The sequence below is a fragment of the Trachurus trachurus genome (assembly GCF_905171665.1).
Source record: "Trachurus trachurus genome assembly, chromosome: 13".
Taxonomy (NCBI): Eukaryota; Metazoa; Chordata; class Actinopteri; order Carangiformes; family Carangidae; genus Trachurus; species Trachurus trachurus.
The window spans coordinates 11,850,085-11,858,639 of NC_139892.1; positions in this window are offsets into that span (position 1 = coordinate 11,850,085).

Genomic DNA, 8,555 nt, shown 5'->3' on the forward strand with positions numbered 1-8,555 from the left:
GATATGAAAAAAAGCAGGCACAGTACATGTTGGATCAGAAGTTTCAATTTTATATGAAGGCCCATTTGCAGGACAAATTCCAATTTGGTGTTGGTGGTGCTATGTGCTAACCTCTCCTATGGATCTACAGGCTATGTTACGTAACCGTAGTAGTTGAAGAAAGGACCGATTGTTGCAGCTTGTAAACATAACCTGAGTTTATGTATTGCATAGTAGCCTACATGAGATGATGCATGTAGGCAATGTAGGGGGAAAGTGCTGCCTGACTCAGACTAATTTGACCTCAGATCATTTTTACCAACATATTTCATACAGAGGTTCTTTGTGCCAACTTTATGTGTGTGTATCTCTCTGTGTGTGAACTGGGACTTGAAAGTCAAGTATACACAGAAAATGAGGTTTACTAATTTGGGCAGCAGAATAAAATCCACACGCCACTTAATTTCGTAACTACAGATGCAATTTAACCAGGCCAGATCATGTGCAGCAGTTTCTCATCTAATCACGTTACTGTCCGTCTGTATGAAAAGGCACGCAAGGGGTCACTAACATGTAGTAAGGCTTCCTTATGGTTTCTATACACAGTCTGGGTTTACAGTAAATGCAGCATTAATGCTATACAGTAGCCTATATGGGACATTTTATAAGGTGATTTAGTTGGAAAACCAAGAACAATATCTTTATATATCTCCTGCTCCTTGAAATGGATGCAGTATGTGTTTGGTAGCTTTTATGTTTTTTTTTTCAACATATAGTATGTATCTAAATCCAATGAGTCAGATGATCCGTAATTGGAAAATTGGACCAGGCAATCTCATTTTGGTTCCACCTTTGGTTTGCTACACCTTTATAGATCAATGGATGTGACCCCTTGGTGTCTTGTAGGCAATTCTCACCACACTCACCATTTTAATTGAGCCCTTTTTACACTCGCAAGTATACAGTTTTTGGTGCATCAGGAAGTTTGACCTTAAAGAGGAACTATGCATGCGTATGTGTGAGATTATTATTTTACTAAAATATCTTATTTGTCATGTTTTGACTGCCCTTACAACCAGACAGAATAAACCTAGGGAAAGCCAACAGTAGAATTTCCAATACTGAGCGAATGAGTTTTTTATTTTTATTTTTTTGTGAGAGAAATGGCAACATAAGCTTTCGGTAGCTACATGGCCCGTGGGTGTGTGTTTGTTGGGGTGAAGTGTATTTTTGGTCAGCTTGCTCATGGTGTTTGCTTTGGCTGTGGAGGCCAACATCTTGGTGTCTTGCAGTGCAGGTCCGTCTGTAAATACTCAAATAAAAAGTCAGTCTGAACTTTGAGAGCAAACATTCCTTCGGGGGATTTTGATTGGCTGAATTTAAGCAGCGAAAACATGTTTTGTACAGAAACAAAAATCATAAGGTTTAAATCTGTCAAAGCCAAAGCTGGACTTTGGCCAATCAGTTATCTTATATGCTGAATATGCTGTATGTTACAGGGCAGGTTTGTCTGCTGCTTTTTTTTTTTTTTTTTTTTTTTAAACATCACCAATAGGCTAAATAAATATAGTAGGCTATTTTGGAAAGTATGATAAATATGTTAATTTACAAGCTAAGGGATTCATAACGTTTCACTGCAACATCATTACATCGTCTATATGCACAATTGTTCTTATGGTGTTTTCCATTAACTTTTAGCTAACTTTAGCTCTAAAACTGACTGACAAGGTTTTAGCATTTAGCATTAGCCCCACAATAGTTGCTGTCCAGTTAAAGCTGCACAGTCTTGCTTTATGTTTTTTTTCATGCAATTTTAACAGTTTGTTTTGATATATTTCATCAAATTGCAAAACCTGAAGACAAAACCATGGAAAAAATGACTAAAAACAACACATTTTCAGAGTCAGACAAGTCAGCAGTTAATGATGCACTTGTCCTTAGTGTGTTGCAGCAGCTGACCAGGTGTGTGTCCCTATCAGCCGAGGTTCCCGTCTCCTCTATATTAGGGAGAGAACGTGCATCTGTGGCTGTTTGGAGACCATATTAGGGTGCTCCCTTATAAAGAGAATTGATTTGGGGAATCCCTCACTGTGAAGTAATCCCTGGCAAGTATCATGTGTGTCACAGTCACCATATTAGGAGACCAGCTTACTGTATATAGTGTGTAATGTAGGAAACACCAGTTAATAGATGAAGAAATGGTGTCTGAATATTTATATCAGTTTCTAAATACAAACACTCAGTTTAAGCAGGCATCAGGAGGATTTTCACTGTTTATTTAAAATAACACATGATTAAATATAGAGTAACTTCATCAATGACTTTCATTAACATTTCACCATTTGTTACTGAGACTGTATGTGGTCTGAACAGTTATTATTGCTGAGAAGATTATTACCCCATTACTTGAGAGTGTTTTCTGGAACACTAGAACACCGTATCAATGATCAACCACTATTTGACCATGCCGGCTACTGAACCTTTTACTTAGCCAGTTAGAAAGGGAATGTTTTTTTTATCGGCTGAGTGTTTGTGTGGGTACATTTCCAAGTATACAAGTGTATACTTGTGTGTGAATGTGAGTTTTGTAATAAGGAGATAAGATCAGGACGTATTTTTGTACAACATAGTGAATCAAATCCATTAGGAAAATACTAGTTAAACTTTAACTATTTCAGGGCACTGGGTTTATATGCAACATGTGACAGGTGCCCATGCTGGCTTCACGTGTGCCCCATGGTATTCTGACAACACCCAATCAGATCGCTCGGTCCTCTCCTCACTTGACCTCCTTTAGTTGTTCGACATACAGATGTTGTTATGGAGCCTAAAGCTCACTGCTTGACACTGCATGGGCTGTGACCCTCCATGAGATTCAAAACAGCAAGTTGAGAGGAAAATGTTGCTTGCATTTGCAAAAGTAGAATAAATCCATTACTTCATAATTTATGTGCTCTGTTTCTGTTTATCAACTGGCTATTATAGCCTAATCATAATTATTCATAATCCTTTGTTCCATGTTCATGCTTAAAAGAGTGCAAACTTATTTTAAATATCACTTCAACATGCAAATACGTTCACATTGTTACTTGCAATATTAACAAATCTGTATTCCATTTAAAAGCCCAAGCATTAGAGTAATGTCAGCCAAGAGACACAAATACAAAAAATGCATAAAAGGAAAATTCACATTTTATTGTTTGATCTTGTCCATTATGAGTTGCTTTTTCAATATTTCCTCACACCCAAACCAGTGAATGGTCCAACGAATGGTCCATGGTTCCTACATCAGTTTATGGAGGGTTTTTTTGGATCCAAAAAGACCAGAACGCAGGAGTCAGAAACAGTAGTAAAATAATTATTATCAACAGACTGGTTTAGATAGTGTCCAGTGGCAGATAATGGAAGATAATCAGGTTGGAAATTGGGATTCACATTGTACCTACAGTATAGGTGAGGAAGGAAGGAAGAAACTCAGGATTACAAACCTACAAATTGATGCAGTGAACCTCAGACTAGAAGTTGCACATAATGTTTGAGCCAGACTGTGGACTCAACCATCAGGCATGCTAAACACTAAACACAGAGCAGAGGTCAGAGGATGATGGGAATGTTATTGGCTTTGCAGCTATTTAGTTCTGAGCCAAAGTTTCACATCTATCCCAGCAGAAGTTGACTAGTGACCTTGGCTAAAATACGTATAAAGAGGTAAGAAAAAGCAGCAGATAAAGAGATTATATTCTTTATCAATACCGTTGGTGTTTATGGAAATGAAATCAAAGATCCAAGGACATTCCTCTGTTACAGCTGCACAAAGGACAGTGAAAGATCACAGGTTGACAGCAAACATTTTGTTATATAATCATCTCCGTTTGTATGAGAGATGAAACTCATGATTATCTGAAAAAGAATCGAGGCAGCTACCAGGCATGTACTCACGGCTGGCTGTTAGAATTGATGCAAATCACTATCCCATGACATTCACACACGCACACACACTAACACACTCACATCTGGCTGCCAAGCATAATTTGGATTCTCTCAAAATTATATCAACTGAGCATTTGCGTAATGCTGCATTTATATAAATTACGATATAGGCTGCTACAGTACAGGGCATATGACACATTCCTAGCCTTAACTTTAAGTTACCAATTGCTGACTCTCACATGGCAACAGAAATGCATCTACGCACACATGCACACACATGCCATTCCCAATCACCCACATCATCCCTGTCATCCCTGTCCCATGACTTCCATTGGTGCAGAGTAGAGTGGGAAGGAAAAGGGTCACGTTAAGTGGTTGCACGTTCAGCAGCTCGCCTCATATGACTGCCGTACCTTCAGATATTACTGCAGCAGAGGAGCGATCGAGCTCCAGACAATGATCCACTGAAGGCCTGGGAGCTTCTCGCTTTTAGTTGAGGACACTTCTGCAGATGCAAGAGCCACAACAGATGCCATAGGGCAGAGGCATGCCACAGTGCCTTGCTGTAAGTCTGAAACAACTGTTGTCAGCTGCAACTTTAGCCAGTGTTTCTGAAGGCCAGCAAGTCACCAACAAACTGATGAGGGAACCCAGAAATCGAAGTGACAAGTGACCTATTATAGCTTTGTCCAAATGTAGAGGGGGCAACCGCCATTCCAACATCCCACCAGTCTGACATAGGCCTCTAATTGTCTAAATGGTAACACTTGATTTTCTAACAAATGTCCCGTCATTCCGACCATTCGGTGGTCGGAATGACTGTATTTTTTTCTTTTTTTAAACATCCTGCGCTTCCGACAATTCCTTTAATAGCGTTTTTTCCCCAAAAAAGATTTTGCACTGGTTGGGCTTTGGCAATGATGAAAGGGGTTGGTTAAGTTTAGTAAAAAGACCAGGTAGATGCTAGACAGGCCTTATAGATAGAGAGAGTCCAGAAGTAGAGAGTCTAGATTACAGTAATAGGAGGGAGTCACCTGTTGAGCAATACACATTTCCTTATACTGAAGCCTTGTCGGAACGGTGGGACGATGGCATGTCGAAATAGCGGTATGTCGGAATGGTGGGATGTCTAAATGGTATATGTTGGAGTGGCATTACCCAAATGTAGCAAATTCACTTTCTGCCACTTCTAAAGATTAAAAACTAAACAAGAAAACAAGACAATGTCACAGGTTTTGCTATTGATAAGCCTATAGAGTCATGTTGAGCCATTTATAGATGTTTGACTCTCAGACTTACAGTATCTATATCAGTGTTATTTTACTAAACACACAAACACATTGAAACACCAGGGTGATTTGGCTCGCTGAAGAACACTTCAACATGGAGACTGGGGAGGCCGGGAATCGATCCCACGACCTTCTGGTTTGGAAAATAATGCAAAAAAAAGGACTAGCTACTTGGGATAGTGGAGCAGCTACCATTTAGCTATGTCAAGTATTTTCCTCAGGAGTTAGTAGAACAAGAACTGTGTGGTAATTAGTTTGCCATACTTAAAAAATTAAATGTGTCGTATATGGCAACCAAAGACATGGCAGAGAAGAGTAGAAGCAGACAAATGAGTAGTACCTCACTTGTCTGCATCAGGCGGTATCTGGGCTGGCAGCCCAACATGCTGCTTGCTGTTCTGCATCAATAACAATCAGCTAACAAATTGTGCTAATGAGAAGCTTTTTGTACCAGGAGCAGATTTGGTAGCTAAATCAATGCAGCTGCGCAAGTGCTGATTGAAGCTGCTTTCCAGAATAAAACTTTCAGGACTGTAAGATGAGGAGATGATGAGAAAATGATCTGGAATGCTAAAATCAAAATGTAGCTACATTAAATCTGTTTTGTAGAATTAAAAAAAAAGTTAATATACACACACCATGTAATGAAGTGAGCAATGTGTGTTAAGGGCTAAGAAATGTTGAAATGAGGAATGGAAATCAGCATCCAATTCACTCAGGTGAGCTGACCAAGAATGCATCGTGTCCCATGTGTTTTGCTCTCTTCCACCACATGCTTGTTTCTTACCCTGCAGCATTTGAGTCACATCCCTGCATCTTGCTCTGGCTGAGGCTGAATGTGAGTAAACTCAGTGTCCTTTTTTGCAGAATTTTCTAACCACATGAGCAGACAGCGGTGTGTGCTGCAGACAGGATGACACTGATTAGTGGTAACCAGACTGCAGCGCTTAAGGACACAGACACCAGTAGTCTGGAGAGGAGCAGGCTGTTCACGCTGCATCACTCATCTAATCTTCTAAATCTTAAAAATCTAAAGCTGCGCATTTGTGAAACCAAACGAGTGCAAGAAACTTCCTATATAATCACAAACATCAGCAACATCTCTATAAAGGAAGGAAATATGAAATGGATGATACCATATTGTGCAAACAAGCAATGAGCAAAGATGTTACAAAAAGGTTTTTTCACAGACTTAGATGTTTATTTTTCTATATTATATATTTGTTTGTTTATGCTAAGCTGATGCAGTAGGCTAAATTAATTCCCCATGTTACAGAAAGTAAGATTTCCAAGCAGGTCTTGGTGCTACATTATTAAAGTGTCAAAATGCTCAATCCATGGGCAAATGCACACAGTTCATATTCAGAAACTGTGCCTTAAAATGAGTCGATCAGCCCTTCTGTAACTTTACAAATGTCCTCAGCCATGTCCAGGTCCTCATACCAACATCATTTTGTTGCTTACAACTGAATTTATTCATTCATTCCCCCCCCTTCTAAAATACTGTGTACTCCATTTTTTTTAAGCAATGACTGACCAGTGCTATTTTTAACAAGCTACAACCACAGTCATGGCTACAACAGAAGGAGTCACTCAGAAAACAGTGACCCAATCAGAAGAGATCCAATACAAAATGCCCTGTTCCTACCAGAGCTCTGAAGAGAGAGGAGATGTAAAACTGCACCAAAATGTTGTTTTGTTTTTGTTTTTTGTAATTTAAACAAATATATATTCTATGGACATGAAACCTTTAAAGGTTTTTCCTTGTACTGTTCTTCTATGACAAGAACTGATACTGATATTAAATACTTCACAGAAATCACCAAAGGGAAGTTTAGACCACAGTTTCTTCTTTACTCTGCCTTCCTCTGTAATTTGTTCAGGGACAGCGGCAGTTTAGCAGAGCTCAACAAAGGTCAAACGTTCATATATGAAGCAATATCATTATTGCTCATGCTCATTTTCAAAACTTTCCTCTTTCTTCTTATTCCAGGTCTATAACCTGTTGTGTTAATTACCATCATATTTTCTATTAGGTAGAAGGGATTGATGATCCATTTACCTTTGAATTATCTATACCTGCAGTAAGCTGCATATTAATCTGTATTTGTGTGATGTACTATGAACAGCATTTTCATCATCTTATTGCACTTTGTCCCTCTGATGCATTTGGCTGTCTGCCCATAATATCATGACAAGCTTTCTGCTCCCTGTCTGCTCCCTCAGGTATTAAATGACATCACTAATAAAGTCATTTCCAGGTTCTTTATTCAGCTAATCAGTCTTTAGTAAAGTGCACATTTAAAACCCTTAAGATTTTTTTTTTTACACTTTACGATCAATCACCTGCAAAATACCCTTCCTTTCAATGCTGCACAAGGTCGTGCTAGTGATGTGTGGATAAGGCAACAGCAGAAAAATGTAGTGCACTTTCCTTCATACTAAACAACAGGCAGGATTCAGGGAGCCGAATGCTGATTACGTTTTGTAACACACTGAAACACTGTCCCACTGCGCCCATGCGTTCAGAGGCTGCAAAGCAGTGTGTGTGATGTCTTTCCAAATGTTACAACTAATGCACCAGATGTCATTATAACTTAGTGCAGTGGGCAGATGCTTTCTTTTGAAGTGCTTTGAGTTTCGAACACCGTCTGTAAAATGTTCATGAAATGTCCATGAAATGTCCAAATTAGCCGTGATTGGTTTGAAAATGCCAGAAAACGAAAGTCTTTTTTATTAAAACTTTATGACTTGTCAACATTGGCTGAGATACTGCTACAGCTTAAAAGGTGCAAAATCATAAATCAATGTGATTTAAGTCCCAAGGCTGGTTACTCCCGTAATTGAGAGCTCATCAAAATCTCCTCACACACTATATAAATATGATGGAACTGTTGCAATAATAGAAAAAAAGAGTTATTGACCTGCTATTTCAAGTGAAATAGTGTCACTTTGCCAAGTAACTACATTCACTCTTTTGATGTATAAAGATTTAAAGGTTGTAAGAGGAAATGGTAAATAAGGCAACGGCACCTTGACCTATTGCCAATTTTATTTTTTGTGGTGTTTTATTCAAATGTATATTATGTTGAATTCCCAGATCATATTTCACCTGAGCAATGATGCAAAGCTTCACATGGTTTCAGAAATTCTGACTGAGAAAGGTATAAATGAGGTCTATTAACATTAAAATTACAAAAGAAGGACTGGAGAAAAGGAGCATTGGGATAATTTTACACTTGCTCAAGCTCAATATATTCTGTCAGTTTTGGGGACAAATGTAGTAGCCTATGGTCCATGGGAAGCCCATTGTGTTGATGAAATGAACCTAAATGCATACACAAAGAGAAACATATG